The 22,419-nt window shown below is 38.6% G+C and overlaps 1 protein-coding gene and 1 long non-coding RNA gene across 2 annotated transcripts in view; one reads left to right on the top strand and one right to left on the bottom strand.

Annotated features, from left to right (window-relative positions):
* Nucleotides 1-22,419, bottom strand: part of LOC112149171 (protocadherin-16) — a 118,428-nt gene that overhangs the window by 36,260 nt on the left and 59,749 nt on the right. The window lies entirely within an intron of this gene.
* Nucleotides 21,959-22,419, top strand: part of LOC118599508 — a 1,530-nt gene continuing 1,069 nt past the window's right edge. Inside the window, exon 1 of the long non-coding RNA XR_004948890.1 lies at nucleotides 21,959-22,405. This is a non-coding gene — a long non-coding RNA (uncharacterized LOC118599508). The remainder of the gene's footprint in view (nucleotides 22,406-22,419) is intronic.

Raw genomic sequence — 22,419 nt, 5'->3', positions numbered from 1 at the left:
ATGCAATAAAACTTACTAAAGTTAAAAAAGCACGATATTTCGGTTCTGTTATGCACACAACACGCATTTGCTTGAAGAAAATGCTAAGACATAACCCCTATGGTATTGCAGATGATCCGAGCAGTTAAAAAAAGTACTTTGTCTTTTTTATTTCCTGAGTTTGACATGTGTAAAGAATGTGTTTTTAAAGAAATGGTTAATATGGAGGCCTGGAGTAATCAAAAACACCAGCATGCATCCCAGAGGACCATTAATATTCATGGAGCCAGAAGATAACCAGGAGACACCTTATCACATGTGTTAGTGTGCTGAAGAAGGCAGACATGTTGACCTTAAACAGAGTGGACGGGGCCACACGCCGCACAAATACACACAGAGGTTACTCCCTACTCTTTTGGGGAAACAATTATTTTTGGTGCAGACTAAGTGGTCTTCATAAAGTTGTAAACATTTATTAACTCATATTAAATGTAATGTTGAGTTTTATTCATGCAATGTTTAAAATAAAATAAAAAAACTCCTTGTGTGACTTTAAGTGACCTTTTTTGGATAAATTCCTGTACGGCTGTGAAACATCAGTTGAAAAAAGGGGTCAAACTAAGTACCAGTTACTAAATCATCTCTTCAGGAAATTGTTTTTAGTGAGTTTAAATGTTAGTTGAGATAAAGATGATTTGATTATATGGAAGTTTGTAGCAAATGTAGCAAAGATTTAACTCTTATTTTGTAAGCTTATTTAAAGACCCACTACGATGACGATGGTGTTTTTAGCATATTCTTGTCATGTGTTTTTCTGATTTAATAAAAATTAAGCTCAAAATTCATTTTTTTTGTATTTCTTTATTCAAATCAATAGCTGTGTTTCCTTTGCACATATGTGCAAAATGTAGAAAAGTCAAAAAAAGAAACCACACAATTTTGCAGTTATAGTGTTTCTATTAAGTCATAATTATGTGAATAAACACAAAAAATCACTCAAAAACACGGCGACGGATGTAAACATTGCTTTGATTTACATCAGAACCATTTAAATTAATCATCTATCAAAGGAGACGTCTGCATCTTTTTCAGACCATGGACTGGCAAGCTAACTATGTGGGAGGAGCTATGGGTAAAGTCATTGTGGGAAATTGTGGTTGGTGATTTTACAGAGGAGCTGTGGATTCAACAATTCTGCACAAAGCGCTCAACTTTTGATGTGTTGTGTGATGCTGTGGGACCTCATGTGGCGCTGGCGATGTGTGGTACCCGGTTGTAGGTCACGTGACTCTTTTTATTTTAAAAAAGTGTTTCGATTGCAATTTTGCCAAATATGTCAATTTCGATTTGCGTCAAAAACCAAATCCTTGAAGTACTAAACCTTCTTTTTTTCAATAAAATCACATTTTTTTGAAGTTTTTGTGTGTCCATTAAGCAAATTTATTATAAAAACCCAATTTGCGCAATTTCATAATCATTGGAACGCAGTAGTTGTGAATCAGGAGCAGATGGAAAAATACAGTTCGAAAAATACTGTATTTGTGATGTCACAAATAAAGGGGCGGTCCCAAGCTCCCCACTCTGCTCCATTCTGATGCAACCACTTGCAGATAGATCCATGTACACTTTTGTTTTCCTCTTGAGAGCTAGCATCTGGATCAAACTACATGGCTGGATGGCCCCAGTAAAGAAAAGCTGCAAAGTTCAGAGTTTTGTCCTCAGATCTTGACTTCGATTTAGTCAGTTGTTCAAGAGTATAAAAACAATCTTTTTAAAATAATCATACAAAGAAATGTTGATCCCTGAAAAACCACAGCTTTTTCATTTTTAGCCGTGTAAGTCGCTGTCATAAACGTGAAGAGTGTTCTTTAATGGCAAAAGGTTAAATGTTTTAAAGTTCATAAATCTGGCAGAGGAACATGGAGGAGGAACCGTGGCAGACAGGGATTTAAAAAAAAAAGAAAAAAAAGAGTTGATGGTCGATGGCAAGAAATAGACTTTTGATTGCTTTTTTTTTGTCAACTACACTTAAAGAATGAGGCTTGTACTAACGTATGCATATACAGTATCCAGATAGTCTTTCAACATGAAAGCTGTTAGGTGGCCTGTGTTTCTTAAAACTTTCATTAGAGTTTAAGACTTTCCTGTAGCTGAAGCATCTGGTTCTCATCTGAACCGTGCATCTGGAAACAATTAAGCAGCGAACCATTTAAGCAGAGAAGGATTCTAAAAAAACCTAATGAACAGAGAAGAGAGATATACGGCAGTGAAATAAAAAAAGTTATTTCTAGTCTGAATGAAATGGAAAAGGCATTCATGTAAAATAATCCTGTTGCTTTAAAATCAGCTGGACTGGTCAATAAAGAAGAAGAATCGTGCCGTTCTGTAAGGATCAGCTTACAGCACATGTCTATAATCATCAACAAACATCAAGTGGACAATTTAAAGTAAACTTTTCTGTCTTGTAAAACTAGATCAAATGAAGATACATTTAAGTATAATCCCATCTAATCTGGTTAATTTATATTGTCTAGTTAAAAGCTATCTTTTCTTGCCTATTTTAGATAAATTCCAATCACTGTATTTTTTTAGACTATAATTCGCTCCAGAGTGTAGTGCTATGTTCACACCGGCCTTGGCAACACATATTTAAGCAACCACTTCCAATGAAAAGTCTATGTAAATGCATTTATGTACGTAGTTTGTGCTTTTGGGATCACGCGTTGCTACACAATACACAAGTTTTTAAAACCATTTTTGGGCTCCATGTACAAACATTGAAAGCTAAACCAGATAAACGGACCAATCAGATTTAGTAGTGAAGTATGGATGGCGTCCTTTTCAGTTCACAGAAATACCAACTGTTTGAAAATGTATCCTGGAGGAGTAATTAATAATCGCGGCTTGTGCCTGGATGGAATTCTATGACACCAAGACTTCAATATATCGGAATAGAGCTGTGAAAGAAAACGCCTGCAACAAGATTTGCACCGTTTGCACCATATTTCGCTCAAAGCCTCTTCCTACAGTATGTTATGGATATACACTAATGAACGGTAGTGAAGGAAAACAAATCTCGTCCTTGCTTGTCCGGTGTGAACACCATATGCTCACACCAAATGTGTATGCATGTGACATACACACACATGCCCAAATCAAAATTGCTTCCTTCCGCCTTTTATTCCTTATTGCTCCATTTGTAGGGCAATTTGAATAGTGGTAGAGCCATAAGCCTCGTTTCCACTGAACGGTTCGGTACGGTCCAGGACGGTATGGTATCTTGAGAGTTTCCATTGTAAAATGGACCCATTTAACAGTTGTGACCCACACCTCTTGGGAGCCCCCATCGGTTGTAGATCCATAGAAAAATAGAACGAGACAGTTGGGGGTGGAGTCGCTGTTGCCACACATTGATTAGCAGAAAGACGACATTAGAAAGCACCAATTTAGCGCTAAGCTAGCGTTTCCGTTTTCCTCTTTATGGTGGTATTCTTCTTAGCCGCCCAAAATCTCCTTTCAGACATTAAATTTCTGTTATACACGATGTACAAAAAGTAAAGGAATAAAAAGACAGGCTGCTGGATGACCTCGATTTTATATATATATATATATATATATATATTTTATATTATTTATATATTTAAATGTAAGTTTTAGTTTTTTGTTTTTGCACGTCTTTTTAAAGTTATAAAACCAATATTATGTATATTACAAGTGCTGGCAGCTACATGCTAACGTAGATGACTAGAGACTATTACTGACATCACCCTGTCAGTCTCCATGACTATATCTGAATTTCTTCATTATTCACTATATAGTGAGTGCACTATACAGGGCATTCGCCATTTGTTAGTGCTCTCTAAATCTACAATTCCTAAATCGAATGTCGTAGAAAGTTCCTAGATGTGCATCAATGCTCACTACATTGGCGAATTTAGACCACAATGCATTGCGTTCTAACAGAAAAATGTCTTTAAATGTAATTTCTTAGATAAGCTATCAATGTTTTCATAATCAGAACAGAGCAGAGTTGCAAATAGACATTGTAAAATAGTCATATTGATCAGATTTTCAATTTGCGAAATCGGTGATGTCATACTTTTAAATAAAAAATTGCTTTTAAATTCCAGAGCACCAGATAGTCCCGCATTAAATAGTTTTTTAGTAGTTAGGGATTTGGGTGGGAAGTCGGACACAGCCCATGTTTCTACGCTTAGAGGGACAAATGTAGGGATAGGGACAAGCTGTAAAGGTAGGAATTGGAAGCAATTTGGATTCGGTGATTGAGCTTTAGGATCACCTCAATGCATGGCTATAATCATCAACAAACATCAAGAAGTTTCATTTTAAGTAAGAAAATGTGGTAAAATGGGATCAAATGAACATATATTAAATTAGAATCCAGTCTAAACCAGTCGATTGCATATTGTCCAGTTGTGATGTAAGTTTTATAGCCTATTTTAGCAACATAAATTCCAATTAATTCAATGTATTCAGACACAACAGTAGAACTGGAACTAAAACAAATGTAAAATGACCAACAGATGGTGATTGGACATTTTTAAGCAATTTAAGACTTTAAATAATGAAGAAACTATGGCCTTTTTTGAAATAAGAGTCAGTATATATCTATAATAGTGTCAAAATGTAAAACTGCATGAGTGTAAATGTTAGCAATGAAAAGCCCACCTGCCAAACAGACTGCTCCACAGCTGGAACATTGCTGTCAAGCATTTTGCACACAATCTCAATTCTTTTACAGGTTTTATATCAGAGAGAAAGATAAAAATGACACAAACTATAGCTGTCTGTGCTCTATCTTATGCTAGTCTAAAGCTTTCATGATATAAAGCTTGATGGATGTTCCATCCTAGATGCTGCTGAGTATATTCTATTTTTAAAGGTCATATTTTCCCCCCGTAATGTGTTTTTATATAAGCGGAGCATATGTTTTCAAGTCCGGTGGTATTTAAAATGTTAAAACGTGTAAATTCTTTAAGGCCTGAAGAATCTGACATTACAGGAGAAAAAGAGAATCCGTCACTGAAGCATCGGTGCAGCAACCTCACGTGAACCCAAAGTTGGGTCTGTGAGATGGGCTGATGTTAGACACCTGCGTGTGGATTCACTCACAGCACCACAGGGAGGTGACCTTACATCAGACGTCCACAGCGGTAGCCAGGTCAGACTCTGTTTTGGCCTTGTTTCAGACACTCGTGCCTTCCGCAGCGCCCAATAGCAGCGCTGAGCTCTGATCTGCTGAGGCAGACCAGGCAGCGGATCTCTGGTCTGAGTAGGTGTGGGTGGGGGGGCTAATGTGAACCATGCAGGAGCACTGATGTGGGTTAGGCAAGTGCTACAGCAGCCGGTGGTGGGTGGGAGAATGCCCACTGGGCTTACCGAGCACAAACAAAGTGCAGATGCAGAACCAGATAGGAGCTGGTTACCACATATCCACGAGCCAGATTAAAGAGATAACTCAGGATCCACTGTTTTCTGTGCACCACATCATGCATTCCAGTGATCAAAATGTCTTTTGATAAGATTTGTGATCACAAAGATTAGCCTGCAGAGTCCACCATCCTATCAATTAGGTTATCAAGATAAAAAGAAACTGGGGTGCATGGTGGCATAGCGGTTAGCGCTCTTTTAGAACCACAGCGGGAAGGCGTTCTCGCCTTCCCGCTGTGGTTCTAATCCCAGTGGGAAGGTGCTGGTTGTAATCCCAGCTGGAAACCTTTCTGTGTGGAGTTTGCATGCTCTCCTCGAGCGTGTGAGGCAATATGGCTACCTCCCACAGTCCAAAACATGTTTTTACGTTGGGGTAATTGAAGATCCTTTGGTGTGAATGTGTAGCCACAGACAGGTGACCCCTCCATGGATAGGCCTCAGTAACCCCGTGACCCCAAAAGGAATTCAGTAGGTTTGAGAAAAGGATAGAAGATGAAAAGAAAATTGAGGCGTCAGGCTTTCAGAGCAAAAGCATTCACCTGTAATGTGTATGGAGTGATTTTTGTGTCATTATTTCAAGCGCAACACTCATTCACACAAAAAAAATGTTTGCTCAAAAAATTATGTTGCATTTGAAACAGAATATTGCACTTGAAACTCAAAAATTGTGCAATCAAATTGAAAATTTATCTCTTATCTGCGTTCAAAACAGAGCAAAAGTGCCACAAAAGCCAGCCAATCACAGACATCGACATGAAAGTTGATTGGTCAGAAATTCTTCATGAGTCTATGAGCTGATTGAAAATTGTTTTTATTGGAATAATGGCGCAAAAATCACTCCATAGTAAGGACTTCCAAATGGCAAATTTTTGCCTTACAAGTGTTGTCATTGATTGGCGACATGGATCTGCGAGAATTAATTCATTAAAAAATGACACACAGATATTTGCTTTGTGAAATGTGGAAGCTAAAAAAAAAAGTTGTGGTATTGTCCATACATCCATTGTCTTAACCACTGTATCCGTTTTGGGAAAATTGGATTGCCAGAGCCTTATCTGGCTACTGTTGGGTGAAGGAACCATGCCAGAAAATCACATTCACAACTTGACAATTTAGAGTAATCAATTAACCAATGAAGCATGTTTTAGGACTTAGCAAGGTGCCCGGAGAAGATGGAAACTCTACACAGAAAGGCCCCAGTCAAGATTTGAACTGGGGCCTTCTCGCTTTGAGGTGAAGGTGGTAACCACTGAGTCACCATGCAGCCCCAGCGCTAATGACTTTCATTAAGATTTCAATACAATCACATTTAGACTATCCATCCATCCATCCATCCATCTTCTTCCGCCATCATAGACCGGGTTGTTGGGGCAACAGTCTAAGCAAAGATACCCAGACTTCCCTCTCCCGGGTCACTTCCTCCAGCTCCTCTGGGGGAGCCAGTCGAGAGACGTAGTCTCTCCAGCGTATCCTGGGTCTTTCCTGGAGCTTCTGCCCAGTGGGACATGCCAGAAACACCTCCCCAGGGAGGTGTCCAGGAGGCATCAGGACCAGATGCCTGAGCTACCTCAACTGGCTCTTCTCAATGTGGAGGAGAAGCGGCTCTACTCCGAGCTCTCTCCGGGTGACCGAGCTTTTCACCCTATCTCTAAGGGATCCCAGCCACCCATTAGAGGAAGTTCATTCCAGCTGCTTGTATTCAGGATCTTGTTCTTTTGGTCAGGACCATAGGTGAGTACTGGAACAAAGACTGAGATATCTTTGCTTCTGGCTCAGATTTTACTTCACCACAATGGACCGCTGCAGCGACCGCATAACAGCAAACGCCACTCCAATCCGCATGTCGATCTCACCCTCCAAGATTTTGCCTCAGTCATAAACAAGACCCCACAATATTTAATCTCCTCCATAAAAGCCAACTTTCCTTATCATTTGAATGCTTTTAGGGATTCAAAAGTTTTGGTAGTTTAGGATAAACACTTTTAACACATCTGAACTTCAACCTTTTTTTTGTTTGACCAAAGCTCAGACTTCTTCCATGCAGTTCCACCAAAGCGTTTAAAGCATTCCTAATGGTTTTTTATGTAGGATTATGCCATTTTTAGCCAAAATTAAAAAAAAAAAAAAAGTCATTTTCTGGGGACATAGTTTCTTCAGAGCGGCAGTTGTTCATTAGAAATTTACTCCTGAGTTGCAGTTGGGACAGCTGGTGCGGAGTAAGCCCATCCACACTTCCCATCATCATCTGTTAGTCTGCAAGTGGATGCATCAGAATGGAGCAGAGCAGGAAACTTGCAGCCTGCCATTGTAGCTTCTTTGTCCCAGTTACAACTGTATCACACTTCTTTTTAATTTAGTCTACTCCAGATTCTCACATAAATACATAGAAATGCAGTTTTAAGATTTTCTTTTTTCATATCTTTCCTCAATCATCAGAAAAATACAAGAATGAATTCAAAACACTAAAAGCACATTTTTATCAGAGTAGGTCTTTAAACCAAAAACTTTTTGCACAACACAGAGTCAGTTTGGGGTTTTTCAAAACCTTTATGAAAATTGTACTAAAAAAAATATGTTTGCACGTGTTGGATGTGTTTTTTTTTTTTTTTTTTTTTTTTTTAGGAAAATGTTGCAGTAACAGTTTGTACGATGTGTTTACGGACAGTCATGGTGGCATGGTCTTTTGTTGCTGTAATTAAAACAGACAGTGACAGAGTGCCGCACATTTGCTTTTGTTAAGTCTAGACTCCCGGTCTCACAAATTAACACCAACCCAGACCGTTTGCACCAAACAAAGCGCATAGATTTCTGGAGCTTTAACATTGCGTCAAACTTTATTTCGGAATTTTGTGAAGTACCAAAAATAACCTAAAAGATCCACTTTGATCGTGAGTAATTTAATAAATACAAATTACAGGAAATCTGTTTTCCCTTTTTTTTTTTTTCAAACACTGGCTGAACTTCATGACATTTCATCTATTTATAACTTTCTCTGGCAACAACGACGATGACGTTGTCTTGGGTTTATTACTCACTCTTCCATGTGGTACAATTGCTTTATTTAATATTTGCTTGGAGAAGAAGTCAATTCATCCATCAGCCAAATATACCAGCAAACATCCTTACCCAGTTTATCCATTACTTAAACTGGTCCTGTCATGAAGATTTAACTACTATATCGTTTATTAACTACGACCGTGTTTGTCTCCAGAAAACACATCTATTGAGTTTTATGCAGCTGCCTGCCATGTAAATCATCCATGAAATAGGCTGTTTTCTGGCACAGTGAAGAATTTCATCATCCATGTAAACATCCAAGCATTTTAGTGTAAGCACACTGATTAAAAAGAAGTGACTACATCCCAGCTCTCGCAGTCAGAACCTCTCAGACACTGCCGCACTCGCATGGTGACAAAATCGGGGGGGGAACGTTGAGATGAGGAGTGAGAAAATGGGCAAAAGAGGAGTGATTGAAGAAGGGGCCGGGGCAACGGGGTCAGGAGGGACTACTGGAAGTAAACAGTCACTCTGTGACTAACTCTGCAAACAAACCAGTAGTGATCAGGGCGAGTTTGGGGCTTTTGTTGGCATCATAGAGCTAAAAATCCTAAAATTGTGCACGTTTTTTCTTACATTTTTGTATTTTTAAGTGGCTTTAAATACTTGACAGAAAATCAAACAACTATTTTATTTATTATAGATTTCTAGAGATGCCACACAAGTTTGCAAAGTCAAAATGAACTTTCCAGAGTAATTGGACCTCAAATTATTTTCTAAGATGGTATTTAAACCATTGACTGTATATTTAACTGGACTGAAAGAGAGGGATGTCAACTGTAGAAAATTGATTACTTTGGGCCCCAACAAAATGTGGTCAGTTCGGTTGCATTTTTTTTTTTGGATGCTGCCATCTTAGAGCCAGACAGCAGCAGTGATTGGTTCAAATTGGTCTGAGTCAATAGCTGCATTTCCACTGACTATGAAACTACGCAAACTGGATTTGCGATAATAAATTTCCTTTATGGAAACACGATAATTTAAAAAAAAAACTTGCATTTATTGAAAAATAAAAGTATTTTGTGTTTGAAGGAGGTGGTATTTGAAGTGTATTGGAACTGATAAATTTTACAAAACTGCAATGAAATATATATTAGAATTAAATGAGTCACATGACCAAAAACTGGATACCACACTTAGCGAACATGAGATCCCACAGAATCACGCAGCTCATCAAAAGTTGACCGTTTCATGTGGAATTGTCGGATTCTCATCTCCTCTGTAGAATCACCAATCATGATTTCCTAAAATCTCTTCATCATGTAGCTCGCCGCTCGATGGCCTCAATAAGACGCCAACGTCTCCCTTTGAAAGATGAAGATGAGCACTAATGCTGTTTGCAGAAATTTAAATGTATCTGCTACAAATCAAAGTTTTGTTCACATCCGCAGCCGTGTTTTTGTTATCATGTGAGTTGGTTTGTGTTTATTTGCATAATTGTGATTTAATAGAAATGGTATAATCACAAAATTGTTTTAGACTTCTAGGATTTCAATAAAGTTTTGCACATATGTGTAATAGAAGCATAGGTAATGTTTCAATGGCAAACATTTCCACCAATCAGGAGTGAGCTTGTTAGAAATCCACAGCCCTACCACTCAAAAGCAGGCTTAAGAGAATCTATTAATCAAACGTTCGACGTGAGGTCAAGGGGTCACCACCTACATTTACTGAGGCATCCAATTGGTCAGTCTTGAATAACTTGCGATAACAAAAAAAAATATTATGAAATAATTCGTAAGGATTACCAAGAACATGTTTGAAAAAATGTAGCAGGGCAAGAATGGTTATTATTCTGAAAAACATAATAACTGAGTAATAGCTGTTTATTTGTCTGTAGAAGTCTGCGGGATTTTGGCTTCTTGGAACCAGCAGGTATATCCTGTTGAGAACACAAGGGGGGAGGAGTCACTTGGTCCAATTCTCATATACAGCCAGTTATTTAAGCAATTTTGATCACAGTAAAAAATCATATGTTTAATAAAACACAAAGTACAATAAGATTTTTGCACAAGAATACAAAACAAAAAATTCTGTAAGTCAGTAATATTTGATTATATAATATTACACTACAGACATATAGTATTATACTAGTATATTGGGCATAAATGATTTAAACTTTTGGTCCTAATTTTTCTTTAATCTTTGCTTTGATCAGAGTTGGTAGGTTTGCATGGAGAGTATGCAGTATTTTATGGAGAGTATTGCATGAGGAATGTTCTGCTGAAAGTCTGCGGGGATTTGCAGTGTGGAATTTGTGCAGCTTCAGTGTCATGTTTTGTACTTGATGAAGCATATATTTTCTAAGTATAATTAGTGTTTTTGCATAGTTTGGCATGTGGTGCAACTTATATTCAGGTGTGACTTATTTGTGATTTTTTTTTAAATAATAGCAACAATAACTAAATGGACTGTATGTATACCTATCAGTATTTGCTACTGAAAGCAACACTCAGCTTTAAGTTGGGCTTGGCAGAATTGTTCCAAAGCAGCACACAGAATGAAGAATTTAAGGAATTTAGTGATTTGAGATGATATAATGAGTTTGGTTGACTTGTTGACATGTTCTTTATTCTATGGTTATCTGAATAATAGTTCATATTTAATATTCTACATTCTTCAAATGTTTCAAGAAGCTAAAATAACAATGTTTATTATTGCTATCTATTATTAATATCTATTTTGTTAGTATATTTTGCCTTTCAAGAGTTGTTGTTCCTGTATTTTTTTAATAAATCTCTCCCAAAAGTGTGACTTACACATGATTTGTTTCTTTTTATTATGCTTTTTTTTAAATGCTTCTGCAACTTATAATTCTGAAAAATAAAGAACATACATAATTTGTGCAAAAACTCAAACATCTTACTGCTAAACATTATTCAAACAGGTATATGTGGTCGTAAAGGTGTGAATTGATTAAACTAATGTCGCCATTATTACATTTTCTATAGATTTGGTTCTTCGTATCAAAAGAGGCCATGTGTTTCTGTTCTCACTGTTTGATTCTGTTTCTTTGGTTTCACCAAGTCGCAAAACTTTCAAGTCAACACTGATTCATCCTGGGTGAACGGAGGATCGTCCACTGATTACCAGATGAGTGCAGACAGATACAAATGAAAAATATTCAGTAATTTTCCCATTTCCTGCCAGGCTAGCTACAAACAACAGCTGTTGTACTGGTGGCATGCCATTGTTACAAATGTTTCCTCCAATGCTGGAAAAAATAAAAACTATAATGGGATTTTCCATATTTGCACTCACACATTTCCATGGATAACACATGGATTCTTCAAAACAAGTACAGTTTATATTTTTGGAATTGTTTTTTTCTATTAGAATCTGATATTTTAATGTTGTATCAGGTAAATTCTACTGCTATAAGCTAGCCTAATTTCCTGTCTCAGATATTTATTTGGCCCTCTGTAAAATATTTAGGTGATGGAGTAATTATATTTTTTCTTGTATACATGTTCCATCCCCGTCTGCATGTGATTCATTTCAAACAATCTCCTCTGAGTATACATAAGGTAGTCTGTCAGTACTTGAGATGTTTCTCGGCGTAGTCGAGACTTCCTCAGTAAACACGTCCTCCACAAGATTACATTCAGGCGAGCTCTTGAGAGGAACGCACACACAGATGTACACACACGCAAGTCCAAATCAAACATGTTCGTCTATTCAGAAGATAAAAAATGACTTTGGTTCACACAACACAAAGCAGCAGTCAGACCTACACACCTCACTTTCACCTCAAACACAACTCAAAGCCAAAAGCTGCTCTGTGATTACATTTCCTACTTTATGTTAGGCAGTGGGGACGATGTTGTTATCATCGTGTGTCTGGAGATACGCTTCAGTTTTTAATTACTTTTCCAGCTGTGCAAGGGAATGTCTTATGTTCGCAGTTAGGGGGAGCTTTCCACTGCATCAGTAACATCAAATGACAGATCGAACCTCCATCTCTTGTGTGTTTTCTTCATTTTCAGAGCTGTCAGAGCACAAAATTAAAGGCCCGCGACAACAGAATCCCACACTGAAATGGATCACCATTTACGACATCAACAATCTTTTAATTCAACTTTTCATCTAAACGATGCAAAAAAAAAAACAAGATGGAAAACAGAGCAGCTGTTGGCTGAAAAACACTTTTCTGTTGCTTTGCAGAGACTTTCCAGGAGACATCTGGAAAAATTTTGCTCAAAGCAGACCAGCAGACAAAATAAATAAAAATACTTTTTTTTATTGTCTCTTAGAGAATACTGGTCTCTGATGTGAACATTGCGTTTTATATATTTATTGTTTAGTAAGAAGTACGTTCAAAAATCTGTTAATATTATGACAGAACTCTGGTAACACTTCAAACGACAGTGTGGTCTGACTTTAAGGATGCCCTTCTGTCATTGCATTATAGGGGGTAATTTGGCTTGTTGGGAAAGTACAGCCAGTCTACAATCAGCTGTCACGATTCCCCGCTGGAGTCAATTCTTAATAAAACTCTTGAAACCCTCAACAGGTCGGATTGACCCACTTCCTCATCGCCTGAAGAAGTGATGACTTGCTCCCTTCCTCCCAAAAATTCTTTGATTTACCTCACTGGCTGAATCCTTTCATGCAAAATTTACACAAAGAGATGGGCTATGGAATTTTCAATGCAGAGGAAGTATTCAACCACTGTGTTTCCTGGGTCGGTTTGACCCATTTGTCACGTTCAAAATCAAATGTGTCTTTGAAGTCGTAACTGATTTTCTGCCGTCGCTGGTTGTGGTTGAAATGAAAGTTTTCCCAGAAAAATACAAAGTTTTCAAGGCTCCAATGGAGAGAATATCAGCAAGATGAGGGTAATAAGTGTTTGAACAAGCAATTTGCTGTTACAACTTTGACTTGTTTTCTCTCTTGATTTGTATTACGGATGGAAAGCAGACCTATCACAGAAAAATCAGAATTTTCATGTGCAAACTATGCAACAAAATAAATGTGAATCCACAGGGGGCAAAGTTGTTTGTGCATGTTGTGTTTTGAAATATAAAACCCTCATCCGCACGCAGACAGACCCCCCAAATACTGAAATACTGAAATTTTAAGTGAAAATACACTCAGATTTTGCAAAACATGAACACGTTTTATGATTTTTGCCAACTTAAAAAGGGTGACGTAGAGAAAATCTGTATTACAATGTCGGTCCTTCATGGTCCAACATAGATCCACATAAGTACTGGCTTGACTAAGATGTTGCTTGGTTGAATCTTATGCCTTTGTCATAATTACCCATATGGGGGGGATACAGGCTGTCCGTAGGCAAAAAATGGGCAAACCTGTAAAGGGGGACGCACGTGGCCTGTAACAAATTTTAAGATTGTAGACCAGTCGGTGAATTGAGTTAAAACTTTCATACACATTTTTTTTTCCTATACGTATGCTGCGAGCAACAGGTCGTAGAGAACACTTAACACGGATGGGTAAGGGTGACGCAGTTGTGTCATCTGGAATCTTTATGGACAGAAGTTCTAGGCGCAACCAGGGGATGGAGGATTTCCCCTGCTCTTTGCAGATGAGGTTGTCCTGTTGGCTATATTGAGTCAGGACCTCCGGCTTTCATTGGGGCGGCCATGGCCATGGTCCTCGACCAGCAAAAGTAGTTTGCCCTCTCTGGGTGGGTGGAGTGCTCCTTCCCAGGTGGAGGAGTTTAAGTATCTTGGGGTCTTGTTCACTAGTGAGGGAAGATGGGAGCATGAGATCGATAACCTGATTGACTGCCATTATGCGGCTGCTGTACTGGTCCGTTGTGGTGGAGAGAGAGTTGAGCCAGAAAGCAAAGCTCTCAATTTACCGGTCGATCTTCGTTCCAATACTATGGTCCCAAGCTCTAGGTCTTGACAGAAAGAACAAGGTAACGAAAGAACAAGTGGACAAAATAAGTTTCCTCCATAGAGTGGCAGGGCGCTTCCTTAGAGATAGGATGAGAAGTTCGGTCACCCGGAGAGACCTTGGAGTAGAGCTGCTGCTCCTCCACATTGAGAGGAGCCAGTTAAAGTGGCTCGGCCATTTAGTCCAGATACAGGACATCCTAGAGAGAATACGTCTCTTGACTAGCCTGGGAACGTCTTGGGGTCCCCCCAGAGGAGCTGGAGGAAGTGGTAAGGGAGAGGGAAGTCTGGGCATCTTTGCTTAGACTGCTGCCCCTGTCTATGAATGGATGGATAGATAGATGGCAGAAAAGGACAACGTATCATTGCATCACCCGTACTTCATAAGATCATGTAACTTACATTATCCTTACAAATACTTAAACTATTCACAAAAATACTACATTCCACATGTACAACAAAGGTTTCATTTTCATGACGTTTATTAAGGATGCAGCACAAGCTTAAAGGGAACACTAAGATGAAGCTTCAAGATGTAGCTGTACATTTCTAAGACCCTCCAAGCGTTCAGACAACTCAAAACCCACTCAGATCAACTCCCCTACGGGTACATGTGACTAAGAAGTCTTTGGCTATGTGAGTCTTTTCCGTATCATTTGGAGGTTTGGGGGTTTTAGTCACATCTTAACACCTAAAAACCGTCATCGGAATTGACATAAAATAAAAATGAGTTGCTAAAACAGAGTTTCACCTGAAAATGGGAGGGGCAGCCTCCTATCTTTCTTTAATGATGTACTGTTAGTTCTTTGGAAGGTGAGGGGAACAAATAGTGACAATGACTCAAACCAAAACACAGATTACACATGTCAAAATTTACAAAAGTCCCAAGAAAAACCTAAAAAAGATGAGTTGAAAGGTCTAAAAATGGGTTTGAAGAAGCATCGTACACAAATGAGACTAAAGAATGTATGTTGGTTTGAATAATCCCCGTGGATACGTGTTGTGCATATTGATATTTTTTTCTTGATTTATTTAAAGCCATTTTACATTTGTAACTAACAGAAATGGCATGTTCCAGACGTCAGAAACTCTTGTTGGTTCTAACGTTAGCCTGGGGCCGATTTATGACCAGGCCTGTGACGGATTACACACCTGTGAATCCCATTAAAGTCTTATATCTGTGCGTCTCTGGCTGATTTCGTTTAGTCGACACCAGCCGCTCAGCGTAAGACTTTCTGCTTACTCATCAGCTTGTCCCGCATGAACCTAATTCGATGACGTTTTGCTGAAGACGGTCCCGACCGCGCACAAACAGCATGCTGTCTTTCAGTTAGATTCCATGCAATTACTATAACAAGAACAACAAGGGTCTGCAGTGCCTGCAGTCGTACATGTGCGTGTCCATGACTGAGTGTAATCAGCTCCTTGCAGAGATATGGGTACAAAGCATACCTTATCTAATCCAATCAAACAGCATGCCCTGGCTCACATGTACGCTCGTAGGTCACAGAGCAGCCAAAAGTCCATCTGCCCATTCTGACCTTCAGCCAAGCAACCATCTCTTCTGCCTTTCATGTGTGGAGCAGCCAGCCGCCACTCAAAAACAAGTTCTTCAAAGCACATGAATTATGGCGCAGGATCGGACGACTAATGTAAATCACAGATTGCTTGGCACCTATCTTCTCTTGATCTTTTGTCATTTTCCATATTTTTCCTTTGTAATTAAAGGATTTTACTGAGCTACGTCATTATCGGTCATCTCAGACCGACAAACGACCTTCAAATAAACCACAGAAAGTAACCTTCTTATTAAAAAATGAAAGTCAAGCAAAAGACAACACTCCATTTAATGCTTTAATTTCTTCTGCTACGGTCGTGCAGCTCTCATACTCTGTCATTTAGATGTTGGATTCCGTGCTTCATTGGCTTTGGTGAAATCTCATTTCCAAGCATTATCTGTTTCCTTTTCAGCCTCAGTCTGTGGCAAGCTGCTCTGGTAGCGATGAAAATGATAAAATAAAGTAAACAAACTGCTGCGAGCAGAAGTCATCTTAGGATCACTGAGGGGAATCAAATTTTGCAATTAGATAGATAAATGTGGCGTGGAGGAATGTCATACAGAGAGTTCGGAGTGAACTTTTGCTGTAGGTTATTAAAGTAGGGTATATCGCAAAGATCTGAGAATTACCTTAAAATTATTCTTTTTTTTGGTGAACACCAACTAAAAGTTTTTCCATTAGCACAATTACAGGGACATCCATACTGGTTTATGCTATGGCAGTCATTCATTTTATTTCTTTTAGATTTTAACTATTTTTTAAGGGAATGTCTTTTTTTATTTTAAAAAAAAAGTTTAATCTGTATTATAGCAGAATCACAAGACTTTTAAAACAATGTCCAATGGATAAACTAAACAACATTAGAGATTTGGTAAACATGTAGTAAGAGTAATTGTAGAATATTTTTTCTGCAAGTAAAAGGCTGATTTTTAAAAAAAAAATTTTTTTTGGCTGCAGGTCTTGGAGGTTAGTGCAACAACTCAACTGTGAACCCTTGTAAACAACAAGATATTCTGAAACTTTTGCCCAAAGCCTAAAGCTTGGCTTTGGATGGGGTCATGCAATAGCAAACTGATCCCAAGCAAAACGAAAAACCTGAAGACAAACATTTTCCAAGTGGGCCAGTATGGACTTTATACCAACTGAAATTCTTTGGCATAGCTTAAAGGGCCACTGATAAAAATCAGGTTTTTGGTATTTTTTTCTCATGATGGAGGACATGTATGAGGAAGGGGGGCGGACTTATTTTGCTCCAACAATTTGCTCAATACTCAAAAGTAGGGCTGAGTGTCGTTTATAATTTCCAGAAATGCATTGACTCACAAGAGTATAAATCGATTCGATTCTGATTTTTTGTGATTATTTCGATTCTTTAATTCAATTCAATTTTAAGTTTACAGATGTATACACATCTGTTTAGAAATATTTAATTGGAATATATTTATATTAATTTGATACAGTTCACATATATGCATTAGTAAAATAATGAGATTGTTAATATTATACAGTGTTACATAGATTCTCCAAAGGGGAAGTTCTAACAAAAATGTTCAGATCATTAACACTGTAACAGTGCTGCTTCTCCTGGAGGACGTTTCAGTTTGGCCACTAGGTGGCGATCGCGCTATAGAAGTACACTTAATTCAAGAAGAAGACAACAGTATGTGGAGGAAAAAAACGAAGTTCTAGACTACAAATAGTTACTTTAAATTATTATTTTCATAAAAGACTTTGGAAAATTAATGCCTGTAAGTAAATAAAGATGTTCATTTAGTCAGCAATGTATTTTTTTGGTCAACCGAGCGTTAGCATTAGCCGTCCTATGGGAAATTCTTTCGAACGTTAGCATCAAGCTAGCAAACTTTAGCTTTGTGTGCTAAATCGATTTATATCTTTTGTGAATCAATTATTGATCTTTTAATCTTAAATTGATTCAAATCGATTAATAGATTTTTTTCAATCCAGCCCTACTCAAAAGCCAATTCCTAAGAAACTACTACCATTCTGTCGATACTATGTTTTAGAAATGTTTTTGGATTTTGCCTAAAAATTGCATTATCACTAAAAGACGACTGGGAACGCTTTTACAATAGATCAAAAGATGATCGGAGTCGGACTTCAAAGAGCTTCTCTATTATCCAATACATCTTTATTACTTGATAAAATACCAAACATTTTTTTAACAGCAACCTATAGGATCTGCTATCATATCATTCCAACAAAAATGTAACATTCTAATATCAAATTTCCCTCACACATGCGCTCTTTTTTTTTTTAAACCTCTGTTCCACGAGGCCAAAATAAAGTCAACTGTTGCAGATGCAAAACTAGTTATATCCCATTAGTTTGGGTGTCCTGCACACACTATTGTTCAGCTGCCAATACAATCCAGAGTTATGCCCACAAGTCTTTCAGACTAACCCATAAAAGTTAAACGGATGAGCCCATTAAAGTTGTTCTACACAGGATCTGAATGGGGCGAATGTGTTGCGACCTGCTGGGAGACCTCGAGCTGGAACCCCTGTCACTCCGTGGAACTCCGTTGTTCAACTCAATACCCGTGTGACAAAGGTAAAAAATAAATCAAAGCCTGAATCCAGAACAAAGGTTTATCAAGGGATTGGAGAACAGCCTTTTCAGACAGAGACAACAACACTAAAGGTTGCATTGTTGTCTGTGGAGCACAGAAATGAGAATTCAAAACTTCTTTATGGAAATATAAAGGTAAAGGAGTTGAATTGAGATCCCGCCCCTATTAATTAATTTTATTTCTTAAATATGTGAAACCAGTGCAACATGTCTTTTCATCAATGAGTTTTACCCCTCTTTGTCCAGGTGGGGTCATAAGTAGGGGTGTAGGGAAAAATCCATTTGGTCATATATTGTGATACTTCATTTGGTGATACTTGTCTCGATTTAAAAATGCTGACAAGACAATATTTAATTAATCATTTGTAAATTTTCTTTCAGCATCTTACTTTTGTTTTCCACCAAAACCCCCGACCACTAGTTGGCAGCAGAGCACACTTTGAGCAGTTCTACACCGCACCAGGACAACAGGATCTCACAAGAACAACCTTATTGGTTCTGTCATCCTCACGGTTTGTTGTTATTGTGAGACATGTACTACTTAGTTCTTTTCTAAGTCAATAATTTTTTAAACTGTTTTGTCCCTTTTGGAGTCGGGGGGTGCTGGAACCTAACCCAGTCTCTTCTGGGCAAAGGCAGAATACACCCTGGAAAGGTCGCCAGTCTGTCGCTGGGGCAAAAACCCACCCCCATACACAGTCACATTTACACCTAGGGGTAATTTAGAGTAACCAATTAACCTATGACGCATGTTTTATCTAAGTCATACTCTTAAAAAAAGGGAAAAATTGTTCTGTTCTAAAACAATCTAAGGATATAAGTATTGTATCACGAGATGTGTATCGTATCGTATTGTCAGATTCTTGCCAATACACGACCCTAGCCATAAGGCTCAATGAAACCCATCCCAACAGGCAGAAGCAGGTTGGACCCTGGAGAGGGTGGTAGTTCATCACACCACCCAAATTTCAACAAACTTTAAGTTAAAGTATTTTTTCGGATTATAAGGAGCACTTAAAAGCCTTAATGGGTAACCAAACAGGGGAGGTGGAGGCTGACTCCACCCACACCTCAAATTTGAAAATCCAGTCAGAGGGGTGGGGTTGGGTAACAGGACTGTTATCATTACTGGAGCTGCAGATCTTGACGTGGGACTTCAGAAATGACGTGGGACTGAAATGGTTTGAACAATCAAGAAATTCAACTGTAATATCTCATTTTAACCTGTAGGGGGCAGGACAGACAGGTTTTGACCGTATTTTCAAGAATTAAACAAGTTTATTTTCAGACAGCACTTTTAAAGCCCCATTTATAGCTTGGTCAACAGATAAAAAAAGTTGATTTAGGGTTTGGTACCCTTAAATTAAAAAAAAGAGTGTGTCTTATAATGCGGAGAGACTCATATATGGAATAAGTTTGAAAATATACCATTCATTGAGAGTGTGCCTTATAACTTCATACCCTCTCTAGTGCGGTAAATACAGTACTCTTAACTGACCAAAAAACTTCAATTAAAAAAAAAAAACAAGAAATTGTATTGGAATTGCTGTTTAACTGAATTATTTGGGGAAAACAGACAAATCAAACTGGTTTAATGGAATGATGTGTTGCACAACTTGTTCCGATATATTTTTGTCCACAAATACTTCTTTTTCTGTCAACTTCATAGCAGAACAGTGTGACACGTCGTGCGTTCTTTGCTCGAACCCGACTGCACAGTTGACCTCATGTGCTCTTTACTCTGAACACGAAAATATCAGCAGATTCTTTCAGCACCTGCTCTATGAAAAATTGCCTAAGCATGTAAGAGTCAGCTTTGAACTCCTGCGAAGAATATTCCTGATATAAAACTGTCAGTGTATTTCAATTTCAGTATTAGCGCAGAAGCCAAAGCGCGTCCTCATTTGGAGAAAACGGCCCTCAAAGTGATATTTCAGGATTGGAATACGGCAGAGGTCACGGAGGAAGCAGGGAGGAAGGACGCGGACCTTGACCAGATCAAAGAGGAGGGGGTTCCATGAAAGGGGCAATTCACATTCAGAAGCAAGGAGGATAAATTTTCTGAAAGACAACATTTTTAGGGCCTCACTGAAACAGGAGAAGAGGCAGACGTCAAGGGTTGCAGACTTTTTTTTTTTTTTGGATGGAGGATGAGTCGGGAACAGCTTGAAGCCACGCAGACACAAGTGTTGATAGATTACCCAAATAAACAACCCAACATTAATAAACGGTATAGATATTAAGAGAGCTGAGAGGATAGTGGTGTTGAGTGATGTTGGTCTGTTTGTCATAAAAAAAAGTTTAGGGTCATAAAGTTCTTCTGGCAAATTTCAAGCAAAGAAAGCATGACCTTTTATTTCTTTTCCCCAGTACTAAGTAATGTATTTTGAACAGGAATAAGTGCGCCCACCTGCTTGACAGAAGCACAGCTGGCATGTAGGGGAGGATAAAGAGAAAAATGTGCCGCGTTGAAGCTTGAAAGCTGAACGTGAAGGAGCAGAGTGGCAGAGCACATGGCATCCTTATGGGTTTACTGATTAGTCAAGCCTCGTCAAACAACTGTACTAAGGAAAAAAAAAATTATAGTTGATTCCTGGTATTACATGTTATTAGCACAGAGCTGTGTGGGAGCTGGCCTCCCCTGGGGGGCTCCAAACAGATTTGGAGGCTCTGTGAATGGAGGTAAGGCAATATTGCTTTCATCTTTGTGATGTGGTTGCGGCGTTGCAACACCTTTGTTTCAGTTAAGACTCGTTAAAGAAATGAAGAAAAGAACTTAGCCTGGCCTATTAAATGGATTTATCGAGACATTTCTTAGTAGTTTGGTGAGAATGGTTGCTGTATTAAAGTATACTCAGACTGGAAAAGTTCAGACACCTTCCGCCTAAATGGACTGGATCGAGTCCTGAACTTTGCTTTTGGTCTGTAATTTGACTGCAGACAAGTACGCTTTTCTGTCACATACCAAAGCTTGTAAACAAAAGCACATGACTAAAGATCTCTTCGGTCATTGGCTAGGAATTACGAGGGCGGGGCAAAGCAACAACTGGAAGCTTTGCTACACTTTGCTATCCTTGTCAAAAAGTTCACTTATTCAAAGCTGATCAATTATGAACATCTGTATCAACGTCAAGTAAAACATTTAGGGTGTATTCAGACTGAACACATTTGGTTCACTTAAAGTGAACTAGAGTTTGTTTCCCCTGATAATCCAGAACAAATTTTCCAGCTGAATACACACAAGCGGACTCTGATCTGGGACCAGGAACCGCTCTCTGAACCATCTTTTGAGGTGGTCTTGGTTCGTTTCTGAGTTTCCTTAGTCTGAATAAGCTCTGTGCTTGGAGTGAAAAAATTGGACCAAAATGGCCACCGTAGCTGGTGGTTACGTGAACAAAATAAGAATGAAGCAACAGGACAAATTCAAAGCAACGATTGTCGTTTTATCAAAGAGGTAAAAGGGTCCAACTGCGGACTTGTTGGAAAGTTTGCACCAGGCGCTTCTGCTAAAGGCTTTTTAACAGAATTCACTTCAGAAGAATCAGGAGCAACTTTATTGCCAAGTACAATTTTACCCATACGAGGAATTTTTCTTTGTTTTTGCAGTTAAAAGCAGAATGACAGTAAAACACAGAGTGACAAAAACTACATACAGAAAAAGTGTAAGTGAATGCCAGTGACACAATGCCACGACACTACAACATCCATAGTTTCCCTCTCTTGTTGCTTTGCCCCGCCCTTCTTATTCCTGGCCAATGAGTGAAGAGATTTTTAGTCACGTGGTTTTATTTACAGGTTCCATTATGAATAGACCCAAACGTTTACACTTATAACACTTAGTTTTGCTACTTTGTTATGGTGGAGACGTGCTGCAAGGCGGCTGCTACGGAGACGTTGGCTATGAAGGTTCACTGATAGTG

Source organism: Oryzias melastigma, linkage group LG13, assembly GCF_002922805.2.
Source record: "Oryzias melastigma strain HK-1 linkage group LG13, ASM292280v2, whole genome shotgun sequence".
Taxonomy (NCBI): Eukaryota; Metazoa; Chordata; class Actinopteri; order Beloniformes; family Adrianichthyidae; genus Oryzias; species Oryzias melastigma.
The sequence above is the reverse complement of the archived record's forward strand: the minus strand, read 5'-3'. Positions and strand labels throughout refer to the sequence as shown.